Source organism: Erinaceus europaeus, chromosome 4 (genome assembly GCF_950295315.1).
Source record: "Erinaceus europaeus chromosome 4, mEriEur2.1, whole genome shotgun sequence".
In the NCBI taxonomy this organism is placed as follows: domain Eukaryota; kingdom Metazoa; phylum Chordata; class Mammalia; order Eulipotyphla; family Erinaceidae; genus Erinaceus; species Erinaceus europaeus.
Window position 1 is genome coordinate 147,931,900 of NC_080165.1, and position 19,006 is coordinate 147,950,905.

General features: G+C 36.8%; 1 pseudogene; it reads left to right on the forward strand.

Annotated features, from left to right (window-relative positions):
* The first annotated feature begins 18,469 nt into the window (after positions 1-18,469).
* On the forward strand, positions 18,470-18,563 carry LOC132538374 (U2 spliceosomal RNA; annotated as a pseudogene).
* The last annotated feature ends 443 nt before the right edge of the window (positions 18,564-19,006 follow it).

The window sequence follows — 19,006 nt, forward strand, 5'->3', positions numbered from 1 at the left end:
AATTTCCAAAGGGCCCAGTCAAAGATGATGTGACTATGCATGACATTAAGAATAGATGGTCTTCTGCGAAGCTAGAGGAGCTGGAGTTCTGGTGGTGGGAATTGTGTGGAGTTGTACTCCTCGTATCCTATGGTTTTGTCATTGTTTCCTTTTTATAAATTAAAAAAAAGAAAGAAATTTCAGGAATATCAGAGATTAGATGAGGGAGTTGAAAGGTAACATTTACAGGGGAAAAAAGGGGTGAGGGAAGAAAGGAAAGAAAAAATGAAAGCTTGACTGTGGGAGATTTACAGTGGTTATCTGTGGAGGTGGTGATGGGGACACAGGCCTATGGTGATAGGAGTGGGGGAAATAAGTTAGTAAGTATGTAAATAAATAAATAAATAAGAAACTGTTAACAACTATGTTCTTGAGAGAGAAATGACAGAAGTCAATAGCATAAGTACAGAAAAGCATATTATGCAGGAAATTTGAATGTGCCAAGGACTGTTGTTTACTTAAATGTTGAGTGTAATATGTATTGATGGGTGAACAATAGAAGTGTATGTGCGAACACAGGGCAGTGAATTAGCATTTGCTCCCAAGAGGACTGAATCATACATATACACCTATTCATTTATTAATAACAATCACCTTGGACCTATGCATTATTGACTAAATCAATTATAAGTGACATGAATTTGTAGGCAAATATATTAAGTCAAACACTCTCAGTAATTTCTATCCATTTATAAGCATAACTACAATTCTTAGTATATGTCAACCAAAAGATTAATAATATGCTCTCTGAAGCATTGTTCTTTTTTATCTATAGGATTTTTAATGTTTTACCATACTTATCTATTTCTACACTAAAATGGTTTAAAATGTGAGTAGGTTAAAATTAGCCAGAGGTGAATCCAGTAGAGAATACATGTGACCATGTGCAAGGATGTGAGTTCAAGCCCCAAATCCCTTCCTACAGGGAATAAATCTCCTCATTCAGCACATTAACATGCAGTTTTTAATTATTTGTTTATTTATAATATTTTAATTTATTTTTAGTGAAAGGAGACATACAGACAGTCTAACCACATCACAGCAGGAGCTAGGGATTTAACCTCAGACCTCAGAGCCTCAAGCTCCAGTTTTCTAATTACACATTAACAGTTCCTTAACTTCACCATCATGCTAACATCATGTGAACTCACATATCTGTCTATGCAAGTTGCAGAAGATATTTGCTTCTTCTTCCCCCAATACATTAGCTATTGATAATGAAAGTAGTATTTTGCACCAATAATGTATTAAATAGAAACAAAAATGCATATGAAACTGAAACAGTATTCTCTCTTTGAGTTGCTGTCCAGATGATACAAAATTAACATGTGCATGTATAATATAATAGGGAAAAACACCAATTTAAAACAAATCGTATGGAACTTACTTAAAATTATCTGAGGGAGGTTGGGGGTGGGCAGTGGCTCACTTGGTTGAAGACGCATACTGCCGTGCACAAATATTAAAGCTTGATAAGTTCCTGTTCTCCGCCTACAAGGAATATGGTTTAGTAGTGCTGACACTGATTGGCAGGTGTTTATTTTTCTCTATTCCTTTTGTGAGTTCTTTCTGCCCTATCAAATCAAATAGGAAGAAAAGGAAGGAAGGAAGGAAGGAAGGAAGGAAGGAAGGAAGGAAGGAAGGAAGGGAGGGAGGGAGGGAGGGAGGGAGGGAGGGAGGGAGGAAGAGAGGAAGGGAGGAAGGGAGGAAGAAAAACAGAAAAAAAATAACCTCTGAGAGAAATGGATTCATAGAGCTGAAACAAGGTCCCAGAGATAATTCTAGCTGCATTAAACTTTTTTTTAATTACCTAAGAATACCCTGGTGGGTACAGACAGTAACATTGCCTAGTGACAAAGGTCAAAGGTGTTCATAAGCTTCACTTTTATTTATTAGCCACTTAAAAATGTCAATTTTTATCTTATTAACTTCATTACAACCTCATTTCTGGAGGAAAAGCAAAACTAGGAACGTTACTTAAGGAGACGACATGAAATTCCTAGTATGTGTATCTAAAGGAACTCTTGAAGATACCGGCATACAGCATTCTAAACTGATTGAATTGAACTATATGTCATATGAGGTTTAAAGTTTGCCAACCTGTTCTAATATTGTGGATAAAATGCTGTGACAGGGGAAAAGAATTGGCACCTTCAAATGTCTTTCATTTCTCTCTCCTACCCTAAAACTTTCAAGTTTTCTATTCACCAATAAATTGTTCTCCTAACTGTAAAATGAATTTGTGACTAACTTGGACTTAGCCAGTGGCTTACTATTGATTTCAGTCAGTTAATTAATATCTATAAATACATTCTACCCTGCTCCATAAGTGTGGTATTTTCTTACAATTGAATATAGTATATTCAAATTGATATTAAAATGTAAATCCCAGTTTGTCACTCAGGATTGTTACTGCTTCTTTAAGCTTTTCGTGCAACAAAGATCTTCACTGGTAAGTCAGTCAAGAAAGGATGCATATTTACATGCATCTTTTTGTATTGTGATTTGATACATTTTCAGATCAGATATTTCATCTTCTTTGTAAATGCCAAATGTATTATCTTTCTTATTCCTTTGAAATACAGTAAAACACACATACTATAAAGAAAACTTGAGAAAGTACAGGTTTATATAGAGATGTTAGAAATGTCAAACTTTATTTCATGTTTTAAGATTGATTCACTTACTTATGAAATGGAGCTCTAGAGCATCATTCCTATAAACACTATGCCAGGGATGAAATTTAGAACCACATGCTTGCAAACCCTGGGCTCTGGCCAGATAGCCACCTCCTGAACCACTTTTACTTTTGTTCTAATTTCTTTAACTAGTGTACCACTTGAAAATTTATCAATAAAAAGCTAAATGGGGGGCCAGGTAGTGTCACACCTGATTGAGCGCACATATTACAGTGCACAAGGACCCAGGTTTGAGCCCCTGGTCTCCATCTGCAGGGGGAAAGCTTCACAAATGGTGAAGCAGGGCTGCAGGTGTCTCTCTGTCTTCTCTCTGTCTTCCCCCTTCCTCTCAGTTTCTGACTGTCTCTATAAAAGAAATAAAGATGGGAGTCAGGCTATAGCACAGCGGGTTAAGCGCTGGTGGCGCAAAGCACAAGCACCGGCGTAAGGATCCCTGTTCGAGCCCCGACTCCCCACCTGCAGGGGAGTCACTTCACAAGCGGCGAAGCAGGTCTGCAGTTGTCTGTCTTTCTTTCCCCCTCTCTGTCTTCCTCTCCTCTCTCCATTTCTCTCTGTCCTATCCAACAACAACAACAGCAATGATAACTACAACAATAAAACAACAAGGGCAACAAAAGGGAATAAATAAATAAAATAAAATAAAAACACTGGGGAGGTGAAAAAAATAAATAAATAAAGATTTTTTAAAAAGCTAAACGAGGATATAATTTAATCAATGAATTATACAATTACATAATCACAAATATTTAAGAGATAAGAAAGGAAATTTACAAATGTCAAAACCAAATGAAGAAATATTCTTAAGGACATAATTGCATCCCATGAGTGCTATGAGAATGAACTGATTGATGTGTAAAACACCATTGGAAATATTCTCATGCAAACTGCCATCAAGGTCTTCATAACCTCATCTTGTTAATTAAAAATATTGAAGAATATTGTTTCATTACTGTTAAATATGAAGACATGGTGCCCCACTAAATGTGACTTACAGTAGAGTCATAACTTCTATCCCTGAAAATTGGACCTGGAGAGCTTATTCAGAGGTTCTAGCAGGGGATCGTGGCCACTCTAGGCCCTCCACAGGATAGGTCTATCTGTGGTCTCTATTCAGGGAAAGGTCAACCTTTATGATCAAGTCCATAGATTCAGAAAGGTACACATGGAGTCTATTGTGTCAGATACGAAAATAGCTGTTCCTACACTTTCTTGTGCTCCATTGTCTTTTATGATAGTTTTCCATCCTTTCACATTGAGTCCATGTCTGTTGAGTTAGGTCGGTTTCCTGTAGACAGCATATTGTTGGGTTATATTTTCTGATCCATCTTTCTACTCTGAGCCTTCTAATGGGGGGATTCAGGCCATTGATATTTATTGATATCAATGCTCAATGATATTTTAACACCATTCTTGTAGATTTTTAGAGTGTTCTGATAGATGGCATATTTATGGTTGTATAGCTGTTTCTAAGAGATCTTTCAGAACTTGTTGATTCTTTCAACTGTTGCTTGTCTAAGGTTTTTATGCCTCCATCTAGTCTGAATGACAGGCCAGCAGTATACAGTAGTCTTGGTTGAAAGCCTTTCTCATTGAGCACATGATAGAATCTTGCCGTTCTTTTCTGGCCTGTAGTGTTTGTGTGGAGAAGTCTGCTGCTAATTGTATGGGTTTTCCTCTGTAGGTGGTGACTCTTTGTTTTTCTCTTGTAGCCTTCAGGATCCTTTCTTTATCCTTATTCCTTTCCATTCTAAATATGATGTATCTTGGTGTCTTTATGTCTGGGTTAATTCTCTTTGGGACCCTCTGGGATTCTTGAACCTTTATATCTTTGATGTTGTCTAGACTAGAGAAATTCTCAGCTATTATGGCCTGAAGAATGCTTTCTTCCTCTCCCTCTCTTTCTTCCTCTGGTAAGCCAGTAATGAATATATTATTTCTTTTGAAGTCATCCCATAGGTCTCAGTTGTTGTTTTCAGTATCTCTTAATCTCTTTTTGAGATCTCTTACTTCTCTTTTAGTTGTCTCTAATTCATCCTAGATATTGCTAATTCTGTCTTCAGCCTCATTTATTCTATTCTCTCTCCCCTCTACTGTTTTCTGGAGTTCATCTATTTTGTTACCCTGTTCTGATACTGTTATAACTTGTTCAGCTAGTTGTGTTCTTAGCTAAGCTATTTCAGCTCTCTAATGAGCTTGAGATAATTAGTGTTTTCTTTCAGAGTCTCATTTGTTGTTTTCTGCATTTCTGATGACAATTCTTTCAAACTCTTTACTCACTCTTATGATTATTTCTTTAACTAGTGTTTGAATATTGCTCTCATTATTTTGTGCTTCAGCCTTTGGGGGGGCTTTTAGCTAGACTCTTTCCTGGTTCATTTCTCCAATATTTTTTCTTGTTGTTTTAACCATTCTATATATTATGTTATGAGTTCTCTCTCTTGGTACTTTTCAAATTACTGATCACTCTTGCCTGGATTGACTTGTGTCTAAGTAAGGTACTTAAAGGCTCACTGTGGTGGAAACTGAAAGTTGTTTCAATATTATTTTAATCCCTGAGTGGGAGCACAGTGGCTTAAAAGCTTTTGTTCTTTTTCTTCCCTGTAGGCTATAGGAGCCTGAGGGTTTTTAAACTATAAGTAGGCTTCTTTGCTTAATCCCTCATTCTTGACCAAGAGATAAAGCAGGGTGGGGCAGAGATAATCCAGAGGTTATGCAAAGAGACTCTCACAGCTACTGCTAGGCCATAGAGGTATAGATCTCCTCTTGAGTTTCCTGGTTAGTTCTCTGTCCCCTGGTGTTAGCACAGGACCTTCCCCTTGCTGCTCCAGCTTCTGAGGGCAGCAGCAATGGAGACTCACAGTTGCATTTGGTGAATCTTATGGGAGTCCTCTCCTTTCTTCAGCTATCTTTTTGTTGGTGAAACAGACTGGAGGTGGTGTCTCAACTGGTAAACTGCCAGACTGTTACCAGCCACTTAATCTCTCCCTAGGCTCCTCTCTGTCCATGAGCCACATCTATTTGTACTCACTGGTGATTTGGTGGCTTCCTGAAGTTATTCTTGTCCTGTCTTGTTGTGGTCCCACATGATCTCCTTTGATATTCTTAGTTGACCCCGGGGAAAGAGAGGAGAGAAACACAGTTGCTGCTGCTCTGTAACAAAACATTTTTTTCTCTTTATTTCAACCAAAAATATTATTTCAGATTCTGGAGCTTACCTGAAATAAGCTATTCAAATATCTAAATAAATATCAATTTGTCTGTGTCCCATTGCCTAATGGCTAGGATCCAGCCCTTTGAAAATGCCAATTAATTACTGATAAAGTATTTAATCATTTATAAAACTCCAATGGAATAATTTATCGATGGAAGCAAAATTAAAGTTTGATATAAATATTCAACAAATTAGTTGATGCACAAATATTAAAGTTGTAGAATTAAAGGTAGAAGAGATGGCAAGGGAGAATATAGTTATTAAAACCTCTGCACAAAATTTTCCCACATTAAAAAGTTCATGCAAAGCAGATAGTTTCTATCCAATGTTTATTGATATAAGAAACTTTTATATAAAAGGATGTCTTCTAATCCTATGATTTTATAAAATGCACATAAGGAGAATAAAAGATCTATAATACATATCAGTTCTAATTTTCAAAATTTATAGAACTCAGAACTCCTGGCAATAACAAAAACAGTATTAAATATATTGTTTTGTGTCATTTAATGAGTTTTTCTTTATATATCCATATGTAATCATTTCACAAAATGTACTGAAATTTTTCTATTAAAAATCTCCAAAGTAATACCAAGCCAGAAAATGATCCAAGATGAACATTTTGTTATCATTTACAATATTACAAGATGTTCAACTATAATTATACAGATGAATATTTCTTATACTTAGAGCCTTGTTATTAGTATCTAGATGATCATCATCTCTGGCATTATGCTATTCCACTGCAGAATACTGTGCCCCAGGATGGTTCTGTAGCCCCCATGTCCACTTGGTCAATTCCAAATTATATTCCTCCATGAGGATAATTTCTGGAACCATCCGTTCTACCCCGGTTCCATGGCTGCCAGTTCTTAGCAACATCGCCCCGCCAGATATTCGTTGGGATGCGGCATCATCTAAGTTCATTTCCCACGTCTACGCTCGACCGGACCTGCCAATATACGCGGATATCTTCGCCCACCCTGTCCAACGCTTGACGTCTCGTCACCCAATCTGGTCCCCTACACCTACACTAAACTTCTCTGTTCCAGACTCTTGGAAACAGAGTTGGCAGTCAGCCGAGGTAAAGAACAAACGCCTCATCACAGACCCCTGCAAGCGTCAACCCGGCTTTGACCTAGCACGTCATGATTGGGCCCTCCTCAATCGCTATCGAACAGGCCATGGCCGGTGCGCTGCTATGTTCCATCGCTGGGGAGCCAGAGACGACCCGAACTGCCCCTGCGGCTCCAGACAGACTATGACCCACATAGTCAACGACTGCCACCTCTCCAGATTCAAAGGAGGTCTCGAAACTTTACATCAGGCTCAACCTGACGCTGTTGACTGGCTACAGAAGAAGGGCAAATGCTAGAAGAAGAAGTATCTAGATCTGACATGAGTAGCCAGAAAGCTGGTACTACTTATAAAGAACTTCTGGCAGAAAAGAATAATCATATTTCAGTCTATAAGGTATAGCTATTTTTGTTTTCAAGGATATGAGTATCTTAAAATATTATGAAAATAAATTAGTAGAGAAAGAAAATTGAAGATTTAGAAGGAAGAGTTGACATTATAGTTAGAAGTTAATTATATCCCTAACAGTGGGCATTGTATGACAATACACATTTTGAAGAGGCAATTTTGATCATTTATAAAAACAAATCACAGTATTGGACTGAAAAGAGAGTTCGTCTGGCAGGGTGGCTGTTTGCCATGTACGTGACCCAAGTTTAAGCCCAGGCCCAGCCACACTGAAGTAAGCTCTCTCCCTTTGTCTCTCTTTCTCTCTGGAAAAATCAGCACAATCTGTGAAGCTATGATGACTGCCAAAAGATGGTTTTATACGATGTGCCTACCTCTATTTAAAATACAAATAGAAGAGAGGTAGGAAAGAGTTAAGTAGAAAATATGAAATTGGGCCACTTAAACCCACTTTTATTATGCCACATAAGTGAACTTAGAACAGCAAAGCAATGACCTTTCCCAGAAAAAGAAAGAAGAAAGAAAGAAATTGGCCTTTAATAAGACAATGGGCAAAAATTTCTAGGTAGGTGTGCAAGATCTGAGTGTAGAAATTGACCAAATCAAATGACTACATATAAGGAATAATTTTCCATGTAAACTTATAAAGAGCTGGAAGTTTTACTTAGAGAAAAAGGTATGTTTTCTTTGCATTGGTGTGAACATTTGTGGTATTATCCCCAGTAACTCCCAGTAGTCAATGTGAAAAGCATATAGATCAATATTTTGCCAAACATTTATAGTGAGGAGGTAGTCTATTTCATTGAATTCAGTTGGTGACAGTGTGGTCCAATGTAGGTTGTGCAAGGAATAGAGATGTTAGTAAGTATGAGTAGTTCAATTACATTGGAATGTTGGAAAAGACAGGTTTAATGATAATTTATAACAAAATATTTCAACACAGAATAGCACACAGCACAGATGTTCACTTTGAGGCAGAATATTTCATTGGCATTGTGTACAATTTAGCACTGTTACTTCTCGGAGACAAAACCTCCAGCACTTAGTTTCTGTAACAGGACGATTCAATGAGCAGAAGGTATTGATACCTTACAATGCTGTCCACCTCTTCTACCTCTTGTATGTATGGGAACTGACAGTGGTCACCATTGTATTTTCATCATATTCCTTGTATCTTTCCCCCCGATATTTCTCTCACTCTTTTTTTTTCTTCTAAAATTTAATCAATTGCTTACACATACATAAATATCAAAAGACTCAGGAGGATGAATGTATAACTCAGTGGGATTTTAAAGGGTCTTTATTTTCCAAGTCCAATAGTGTCACTTACACAAATCTGAATGCCTGTACACTGCGTCTTCTTACCAAGTGGTTAGATAAATTATTTATGCTTTATTTTTATTTGCTGTTCTTAATAGTCACAGCTTGGTGTTCAGGATAGTGCACTGATTCCGGCAAACTGCCTGCTTTGTGATTCGGTGGATCTTCACAATATGGTTCTCTGTCTCCATAAACCTCAGCAACACACCTTATGAAATAGTATCACTTCGTTCTTTGGCTCTAAATCCCAACCATCTCTTGAAACAGTATCTATTCACTCATCTCTCTTTTATTTCTATTATAATGGATACTATGTCAATTGCCCTCATGACCTTCCATTTCCCACAATTCACGTTTTCTCTGGAAGTGCTACACAACATTTTAGCCATGTCTTAAATGATTTATTTACATGAAATTTTAGCCATGTCTTAAAAAATTTATTGCAACAAATTGTAAACATTTAACAAATTGTAGAAAAGAAATAGACACTAAATGTAGTGTCTATTTAGAAATTTATTTAGAAAATGAGTATATGTCACTGTCTTCATCAAGTTCCTCTAAAGATCATCAGTAGAGAGCTATCTCTATAGAGATGACCTATATAGCTAGTTTCTAAGAGCTTGAACTACTTTTAGGGTCACTACAAACTTCACAGATTAAAAAAGAACCATCTTGTTCCCCAGATCGCTTAATCTTACCCACCAATTCTTTAATAATGACCAACTTTTCAAGCTGATCCAGGAATGAAATGGTAGGCAGAGAATATAAGAACGCTAATTTAAATTCTCTGTCAAAAGTGACTTCTCTTGAGCTCAGCAGTTTACAGTCCTCTGGATTTTTTACTCAGATATTTTTTACATAGATGTTGTAAGAAAGGAAGAAGTTTTCCCTAGGGAGTTATTTTAAAATGCATATTTCAAAGGGTGAAACTTTTCATAGGCATATGAGTTTATTGTTAAAGTTGGAACCCTTTATCAGGGGTTTATTTACATAGAATGTGTCCAATAGATAATAGTTACTCTTCATAGCACATTGTCATAAATTTGGTTTGTAACTATTAATTTTAAAATCATAGAAAAGAAATGATGACCCTCAAATCTTCAACACAAATGAGGTTCTGCAGTGACACTAGGAGATTGTGGGTGAAGAAACAGGATAAAAAAAAAAACATTAGAAGGAGTACAATCTATCTTTGTATAAAGTGCATTCCTATAATAGTAGTATCTTTATAGACTTTCTTTTTCTTTTCTTTTGACAACCCCTACATGTAGTTACTGCTTTGATTTCTATATATTTGATCCCTTTCAACAAGCATTTCTCTTTGCTTGGATCATTACTGCTGTAGCACAAACACTAGCAGAGCTTCTGTTTCCGAACTAAATACAGTTCACAGTAGACTTTATATAGCTTACTTACTGTTAGCAACTACTGGGAAAACAGGTCACTCACCAGTATTCAAAGCAATACAATTGTAATTATTCTGCCAATTTCTCAATATATATTCTTTTTTTTTCCACTAGGTACTTAGAAGAAATCAACACAATAAACAAATAAAAATATAAACAGTCATTCAGAGATTTTTCAAGAGATACATAAAGCATGAGAAGAGTATCCTATGGTTTATTAATGGTAATGAGCTATTCCAGTGTGGTTGTTGAATTTCAGGAGAGGTAGTAAGTATTATCTTCCTCAGGAGACAGACAGGCTATTTTTGACTGAAAAACTAATTGGTTCAGACTTGGGATCACCATAGCCAGAAATAAATCAACATTGAAAGAAGAATGTAATTATGAATTTTAATTCCTAAGTTTAAGAGATGTAGTAAAGGCATACTAATAGCAACTTTATTATGCTTTTTTTTTTTCCTGTCATGGTATCTCTTTCTGAAAACAACTGGTGCATTGTGACAAAAGGAAGTAAGTTGTATAATTTGTGCAGGGACTCTGCTGTATATAAGTTATGAAAATGAGATGAACCAAAGAGAAGGTTTCTTCTTTCAGTTCAACCCACCAGATTTAAATTCTGTACATAGGATAAATGTTTATGAGTGTCTTCTATAAATCTGATTAGAGCTTTGCCATCAAAAATTTTGGAAAACATTTTAATTTCATACTTTAATTTCCCCAGATTATATATAGATGATACTGAAGCGTATATGATTTAATTAATTCTGTTTAGCACAGGCCACATGTCACAATGTGCAGGGACCCGAGTTCAAGCCTTCAGTCTCCATGTACAGGGGAAAAGCTTCACTATTGTTTTAGCAGTATTACAAGTATCTCTCCCTATCCCCCATCCCTCTTGATTTCTCTCTCCTCCATCCAATAAATAAACAAGTAAATGTCATACATAAAGAATTTCTAGTTATCTTTTTTTTTGCCTCCATGGTGATCACTGGGCCTAGGTGCCAGCACTATAAATCCACTGCTCCTAGAGGCTATTTTTCCCATTTTTGTTGCCCTTGTTGTGGTTGTTATTGTTATTGTTTTGTTGTTATAGCTGTTGTTGTTGGATAGGGCAGAGAGAAACCAAAAAAGGAGGGGAAGACAGAAAGGAGGAGAGAAAGACACTTGCAGACCTGCTTCACTGCTTGGGAAGAGACCCCCTGCAGGTGGGGAGCCTGGGGCTTGAACCAGGATCCTTATGCCAGTCCTTGCGCTTTGTGCCATGTGTGCTTAACCCGCTGCATTACCGCCCAATCACCTAGTTATCTGTTTTCTAAGCCATGTTTCCATGATTTCAAACTGTTCACATTGTTCCATATAGTTTTACTCTCCATTTGGATTAAAATGTTCTAAGTGAGTCATTTTAACTGTCTTTGCCAATGAATACTCCAATATTCTTTCATTTGCTAGATTGTTAGTTAAGTTAAAATTATTTATACCAGTTGACACCCTTTCAGATTTCCATTTACTTATTTGTGTCATTAATCATCTATTTTATCTATTTTTTGAACCTAAGACTTTCATTGATATACACATTCTCATACGGTGTATTACTTTACAGGTTTTGAAATTGTTATTTTGGTATAATTGTGAAAGTGCTTTTGTTCACATATTAAAAAGCAATTATTTTCATAACTTAATTGGGGAGCTTAGATACTCAATGCCATAACCCTTTAAATGTCCTCCGTAATCACTGTACAAGTTAGAAACTCTTCTGACTATGCTTTTCATTATGTTCTCATCTTCAAATAGATCTTTTAACTTTTTCTTCCTAGTCCATATCTTTTTCCTACTACCCAGTTCTCTTAATTGTGGTATATCAGTCTCCAACTGTTTTATAAAACAACAGCTAGTACTTAGTCTTTGTTGAGGACTCCACCTTACTACAACCTAATTGAAAACTGACTGTCGTCTGAAAACATGGCTTTTACAGTTGTTATCTCTAATGGGAGTGAAATTGCTTTTTCGTGGACCATACATCACAGCACTAGTGTCTGAAGTCCCTGTAATCCTCATTGCACCCTAATGAATTGGATTTTTCACTAATATTCTTTGGTGGGGTAGAAGGTGTCCCAGTTCTTTTCTTTTATACTATCAGGGTGTCTCAATCTGTGTTCTCCTTTTTATTTGCATGTTTATTTTGCTTTGCTTATTCCTTCATATGACTTTTAGATACTTAGGCAGAACCTGCAAAATTTATACAAAATGTATCTTAGCTCGTCTTATAAAAGCATCTGCCTACAAGGGCCTCCCAATAATAACACACAGGTGATCCTTCCCCATAGTTCAGCTCAATTGCATTATAGTTTTCAATTTCTTTCACATGCAGTAAAAAATCTTTTGATAAAGATTTCATTATTTTTACCAGAGTATAGCTCATCTCTGGTTTATGGTGATGCTGGGATTAAACCTCAAACCTAACCTAGTATCCTCAGCTTCAGGCATGAACGTTTTTTGGTTTGTTTGTTTGTTTTACCAGAGCACTAGGAATGTGGAGCCTCAGGCATGAGAATCTCTTTGCATAAGCATTATGCTATCTACCCCCACCCCCTTTTATTTTATTTTTAACTTTATCTTATTTAAAGGTGAAAAGATAGGGGCAAACCTGAGCACTGCTTAGTTCTGGGTGATGGTGGAACTCAGAATTAAAACTGAACTGGGACCTTGGAGCCTTAGACAGTGGAGACTTTTGCATAAACATAGTGCTATCTTCTAAGTCCCAGTAGTTTTTTTGGTTTTTCTTTCTTTTTTTTTTCTTTATTGAGAGGGTGTTAATTGTTTATATTCAATAATAAAATACAGTAGTTTGTACGTGTGTAAGATTTCTCATTTTCCACATAAGAGTTTAACCCCCACTAGGTCCTCCTCTGCTGTCATTTTCCAGGACCTGAACCTCCCCTCCTACCACAGAGTAATTTATTTTGGTGAAATACACCAAACCCACTCCAGGCTCTGCTTTGTGTTTTCTTATTTTTCAACTTTTTTATTATTAGTGATTTAATAATGATCAACAAGATTGTGTAATAAGAGGGGTGCAATTCTATACAGTTCTCACCACCAGAGTTTCATATCCCATCCCTCCAATGGAAGGTTTCCTATTCTTTATCCCTCTGGGAGTATGGGCCAAAGATCTTTATGTGGTGCAGAAGGTCAAGGTCTGGCTTCTGTAATTGCTTCTCTGATGGACATGGAAGTTGGCAGGTCAATCACATCCCCAGCCTGTCTCTACCTTCCCTACTATGGCAGGCCACTGGGGAGGTGGGACTCCAGGACACATTGGTGAGTGAAGTTGTCTGCCCAGGGAGGTCAGCTTGGAATCGTGGTAGTACTTTTCAACTTCTGTCTATGAGTGAGATCATCCCATATTCATCTTTCCCTATCTGACTTATCTCAGTTAACATGATTCCTTCAAGCCCCATCCATGAAGAGGTGGAGAAAGCAAAATTTCCATTTTAATAACCATTGTGTAAATAGACTGTTGGGCATTATGCCAGCTCTATTTACATAAACATTGTTTTGCCTGAGACACGCCCTGCTTGCCAGGTATTGATTTATCCCATTGGTTAGAACCTTCGCGACAGCTGCTATGGAAGCTTTCTACGTTCCTGCTCTTTTTTTTCTCCACCCCCTCTCCTAGCCATTTCCTTTTCTGACCTGCCACTTTTGTTTCAAAAGATATAAAGGCGTCTCTGATCAATAAAAGCATTGCATTGCATTCCCGCTCAGCCACGAGTTCCTGGTCTCTCTCTCTGGCAAAGGTAGCCCAGCAATAGACCACAACTTGCTCAGCCACTCATCTGTTGTTGGACACCTGGGTTGCTTCCGGTTTTGGCTATTACAAATTGTGCTGCTATGAGCATATGGGTACACAGATCTTTTTGGATGGGTATGTTAGGTTCCTTAGGATATATCCCCAGAAGAGGAATTGCAGGGTCCTAGGGTAGGTTCACTTCTAACCTTGTGAGAGTTCTCCAGACTGTTCTCCACAGGGATTGGACCCACTGACATTCCCACCAGCAGTGTAGGAGGGTTCCTTTGTCCCCACAACCTCTCCAGCATTTGTGGTTGCTGCCTTTTCTAATGGATGACATTCTTACAGGTGTGAAGTGGTATCTTGATTTGCATTTCTCTGACATTCAGTGACATGGAGCATTTTTTCATATGTTTGTTAGCCTTTCAGATTTCTTCTTAGGTGAATATTCTGTTCATATCCTCTCCCCATTTTTGGATGATGCATTTTGTTTTTTTGTTTCTGAGTTTGGTGAGCTCTTTATATATTTTGGTTATTAAGCTCTTGTCTGATGTATGGCATGTAAAGATCTTTTTCCAGACTTTAAGGGGTCTCTTTGTTTGGGTAGTGGTTTCTTTTGCTGTGCAGAAGCTTTTTTAATTTGGTGTAGTCCCATTGGTTTATTTTTGTTTTAGTTTTTTTTTTTGTAATTGGATTTGTATCATTGAAGGTGCCTTTAAAATTTAGATGGAAAAGAGTTCTGCCAGTATTTTCCTCTAAGTATTTGATAGCTGAGCAGTGCTCTTGTTAAAAAATAATAAATAAAAATAAGCTAAATAAATACATAAAATATATTTTTAAAAATGTACATCTGTGAAGTACTTTAAAAAAAAACCTGGGGCTGGGTAGTGGCTGGCACACATGGTTGTGTGTCCATGTTACAATGTGCAAGGACCCAGTTCAAGCCCCTGGTCCCCTCCTGTGTGGGGGTAGGGACTTCACAAGTGGTAAAGAGAATAGGTGTCTCTTTCTCTTTACTTCTCTTTTCCCTGCTCCCTTCTCAACTTCTCTGTCTCTATACAAGATAAATGATTACTAATATATTTTGGGAGTGGGAGGCACAGAGTGAGAGGGGCTGTGCTCTGGTATATGCAGCATCAGAGACTAAAGTCCTAGCATTTTATCTGCTGGGCCAATTTACCACCCAACTACATGGCTGTTTCCTTAATTTGAATTGTGTATGGTACACATTTTCACATGCCATTTATCTATTGGATAGAAATAGTGAAATCAAGAGGGAAAGGGAAAGATAGCGTGGTGGGGCTATCTTTATAGGGTACAAGGACCTGACTTTAAGACCCTGGTCCCTATCTGCAGCAAGGAAGTTTCACAAGTGGTGAATCAGTGTTATAACGGTCTCTCTCCCTCTCTATCTCCCTCTTCTTCGGAATTCCCCTTTGTTCTATCAAGTAAATAATTTAACTAATAGAATTTTAAAATAAAATTTAAGAGCTCAAAAAGAAGAATTAATAGGCGATTTTTATTAATACTTTTCTTACATGTCACAAATTCTCAATGAAAGAATAATTGGATGACATCACCAAAATTTAAACATTGATAAGAAAGTTTTATACAAGAATCTAAAATTTTAATACATCTTCACTATTTAAATTCAAAGAGACAGTCGTGTTTTGTTAAACAGATAAAGACAAAATTTACATACATATTCTACTGATAATTCATATCAAATAACAAATGAAAAAACTATTGGGTAAATGGACTTGTCAGCAAAAATAAAATATATTTTGCCCATAGTCCCCAGTCAAAATGAATTTTCAAATCAGGTTTGCATGCTAAAATGCTATTGTCATCTCCTTAGGTTATATTCTAGCATATATAAAATGAATCCTCTCTGTGAGGAACATAAATACAGATGTAAATCTTTAATTTTCCTCTCTATGCTTACAATAAATCCTGAACATCCCCTGAAGGTTCTAAAGATGCTATGCCTCAAAACCAGAATTGAATTTGATTGTAGGATTACTTCAATTTGAAATATAAATAAACAAGAAGATTGTAAAACTCTAAAGGGTTTCTTTTACTGGGTATTATGAATTTATTGGATTTACCAGCACTCAATTTGACTTTTTTTTTTTTTTTTTGGTGGGGGGGGGGATTCCGACTCCATGATGTAGGAGTCCAGCTCCAGCAAGGACTCAAAGGAGGAAGGGGAAATGAAGACACTCAAAGACAAGGAACCCTGGAACCGTTCAGGGCATGGCCTAGAATAGAACACTGAACACATTTATTAGGACATATTGATACAGGTTTTCCGTCCTTTCTCTCTCGATCTGGTCCCCTACGTTTTTTTTTACTTGTAAATTTTATGAACAAAGAGTATCACAAAACATAAATATTCTTTCAGCTCATTTCACATTGCACAGTCAATATATTACTTATCTCAAATCACTTATTCACAGTCAGAAACTAAAACTGTCATGCAAAGACCTATAGTCTTGTGGAAATATAATTCTCTGTGAATAGTCTTCAATTTGTTTTAGAAATTATAGAGCATTTGCTTCTGAAGTACTACCCCTTGGAAGTATTCCGTAGTCTGCATTACGCTACTTTTCATCACCTCTGAAATACTCTGAAGTCTAAATCACATCGCAAAGTTTATATGTAACTATGAAGTCCTATAAGGCATGCCTTAACACTAGAGGAAGTGTGTAGTCTCTTGATTTCTGTCTTTCTCTTTCTCTCTGCATATCTTTTGAAAAAGTAGGACTTGGAAAGGTGAAACTGCCCTTTGCCCCACAATTAGTTTAAGTTCAAGTGAGATATCTATGCAGTTGAGAACATTCTCAATCACACATTTTAATCTGATTTTAAAAGATCATTTGAAAGCGGGCAGTCCCCTGCAGCTATGCCACCTGAAATCCTTTAGTTTTCTGTCCATTATCCTGTATTTCCTTTTGCTTCACTTATATGATCTTAATTTTTATGCCTGATCATTTTTCTTTCTGTATACCATTTACTAAAACAACTGTAGGCCTAGGGAGACAGCGTGATGATTGTACAAAAAGACTTTCATGTCTGAGGCTGTGACGTCCCAGGTTTGATCCCCAGCACCACCGTTAGTAAATCTGAGCTAAGCAGTCGTCTATCTACTCTGCATCTTTCCCACTATACCTCTTTCTTTCACCAAAATAAAATAAAGAAAATAATAAGTACAAGTTAATAGTGAAAATTTAACAGGTTACAATTTATCTTTAGAAAACGTATACTTTTCTTGGGAGAAATCTATTTTGTGTTCTCTTTAGCTTATGTGTTTGTTTTTTTCCTTTTTTGTATTCTAAAGTTTCCATATATGTCTAAATGTAGATTTCTTTATGTTGCTGTTTCTGGAAAGCCATTCAGATTTTTGAATTTGAAAATTTTCAAAATATTCACATTCGTCATAACCTTAACTGCTACGTTATGCCTCTCATCTACCTTCTACCTTATCCCCTTATGAAAACATGCTAACCCCCCTCATTCTCTCACTCTCTGTCATACACCTGATCTTTTCCTCTCTATACTTATTCTGTTATTATCGAAGCTTATCTTTCAAGTCCCTAGTTCTCAGTTCTGCTACTTCTAATTTATGTTTTTATATATATTTTATTGATTTATTATTGGATAGAGACAGCCAGAAGTTGAGAGGGGGGAGGAGATAGAGAGGGAGAGAGACAGAGAGACACCTGCAGCCCTGCTTCACCACTCGTAAAGCCTCCCCACCTGCAGGTGGGGACCAGGGGCTTGAAGCCAGGTCTGTTCGCTATAATGTGTGCACTTAACCAGATGCGCCAGCACCTGGCCCCCTAATTTATGTTTTATATTGCTTAGTTCACTTCCTGTCATCACATTTAATTTGTATAAACTCAGTTGTCTTTCTCATATCTTTAAAATTAATTTGAGGGCTTCATATTGCTTGATTACAATTCAATATATTACATATACTTAATAATGTTTAATTATTCTACTTATTATATTTTAGCAACTATCATTTTAATATCATTGGTTTTTCTAGAAACTACTTACAGTAAACTTTATATTTTACTATAAGCTGTTTATTTTCTTATTTTTTAAATATTTATTTATTCCCTTTTGTTGCCCTAGTTGTTTTATTGTTGTAGTTATTATTGATGTCGTTGTTATTGGATAGGACAGAGAGAAATGGAGAGAGCAGGGGAAGACAGAGAAGGGGAGAGAAAGACAGACACCTGCAGACCTGCTTCACTGCCTGTGAAGCAACTGCCCTGTAGGTGGGGAACCGGGGGCTTGGACCAGGATCCTTATGCTGGTCCTTGCGCTTTGCGCCACCTGCACTTAACCCACTGTGCTACCGCCCCACTCCCCCTATTCCTTTATTTTATATTCCCTTATTTTGAATGACAGTTTTAACTTTAATACTACATAAAGTATATGATTTCACATCTGATAGGTATTAAAAGGGAACTAAAAAGCTATGCCTACCTTGTTAGCTATTTATTTATGTATTGCTTCTGGGCCTTTTGGCTAAGATCAAGTGTAGTCATTAAATTACATGCTTCAGGAGCATAAAGTATTATATTTATTTGTCTGAAGCCCATTTGATAGCAGAGTTGACTTTTTGTTTTGTTTTTTAAGATAGAGATGCAGAGGGTCACAGAGATGAGTGTCAGGTTCCAAGTTATTTTATTTTTTAATTTTACAGATTATGAGATTTTTTTTTTTGGTCCATTAGGCAAATATCTCTCACAACAAAGTAAGGATTTGGGTGTGTTTATTTGTGTTTGTTGGGTTAATGTACTCAAGGTGAATTATGGTTCAAGAAACTCTAAAAGAAGCTCACCCTTTGGATTGGCCTGAGAATTCCTATTCTGCAGCCACTGGAAAGTAGGATGTGAGATAGCTCTCAGAAATTAATAGATAGCCCCAGGGTAACTGCTAGATTCTTTCAAAATTCTTGTCTCTCGATTTACACTTTCAAGCTGCCTTTGAAGTCTTATTTTTTCTGTACTTTACTTCTGACACACTCAAATATTAAAATACA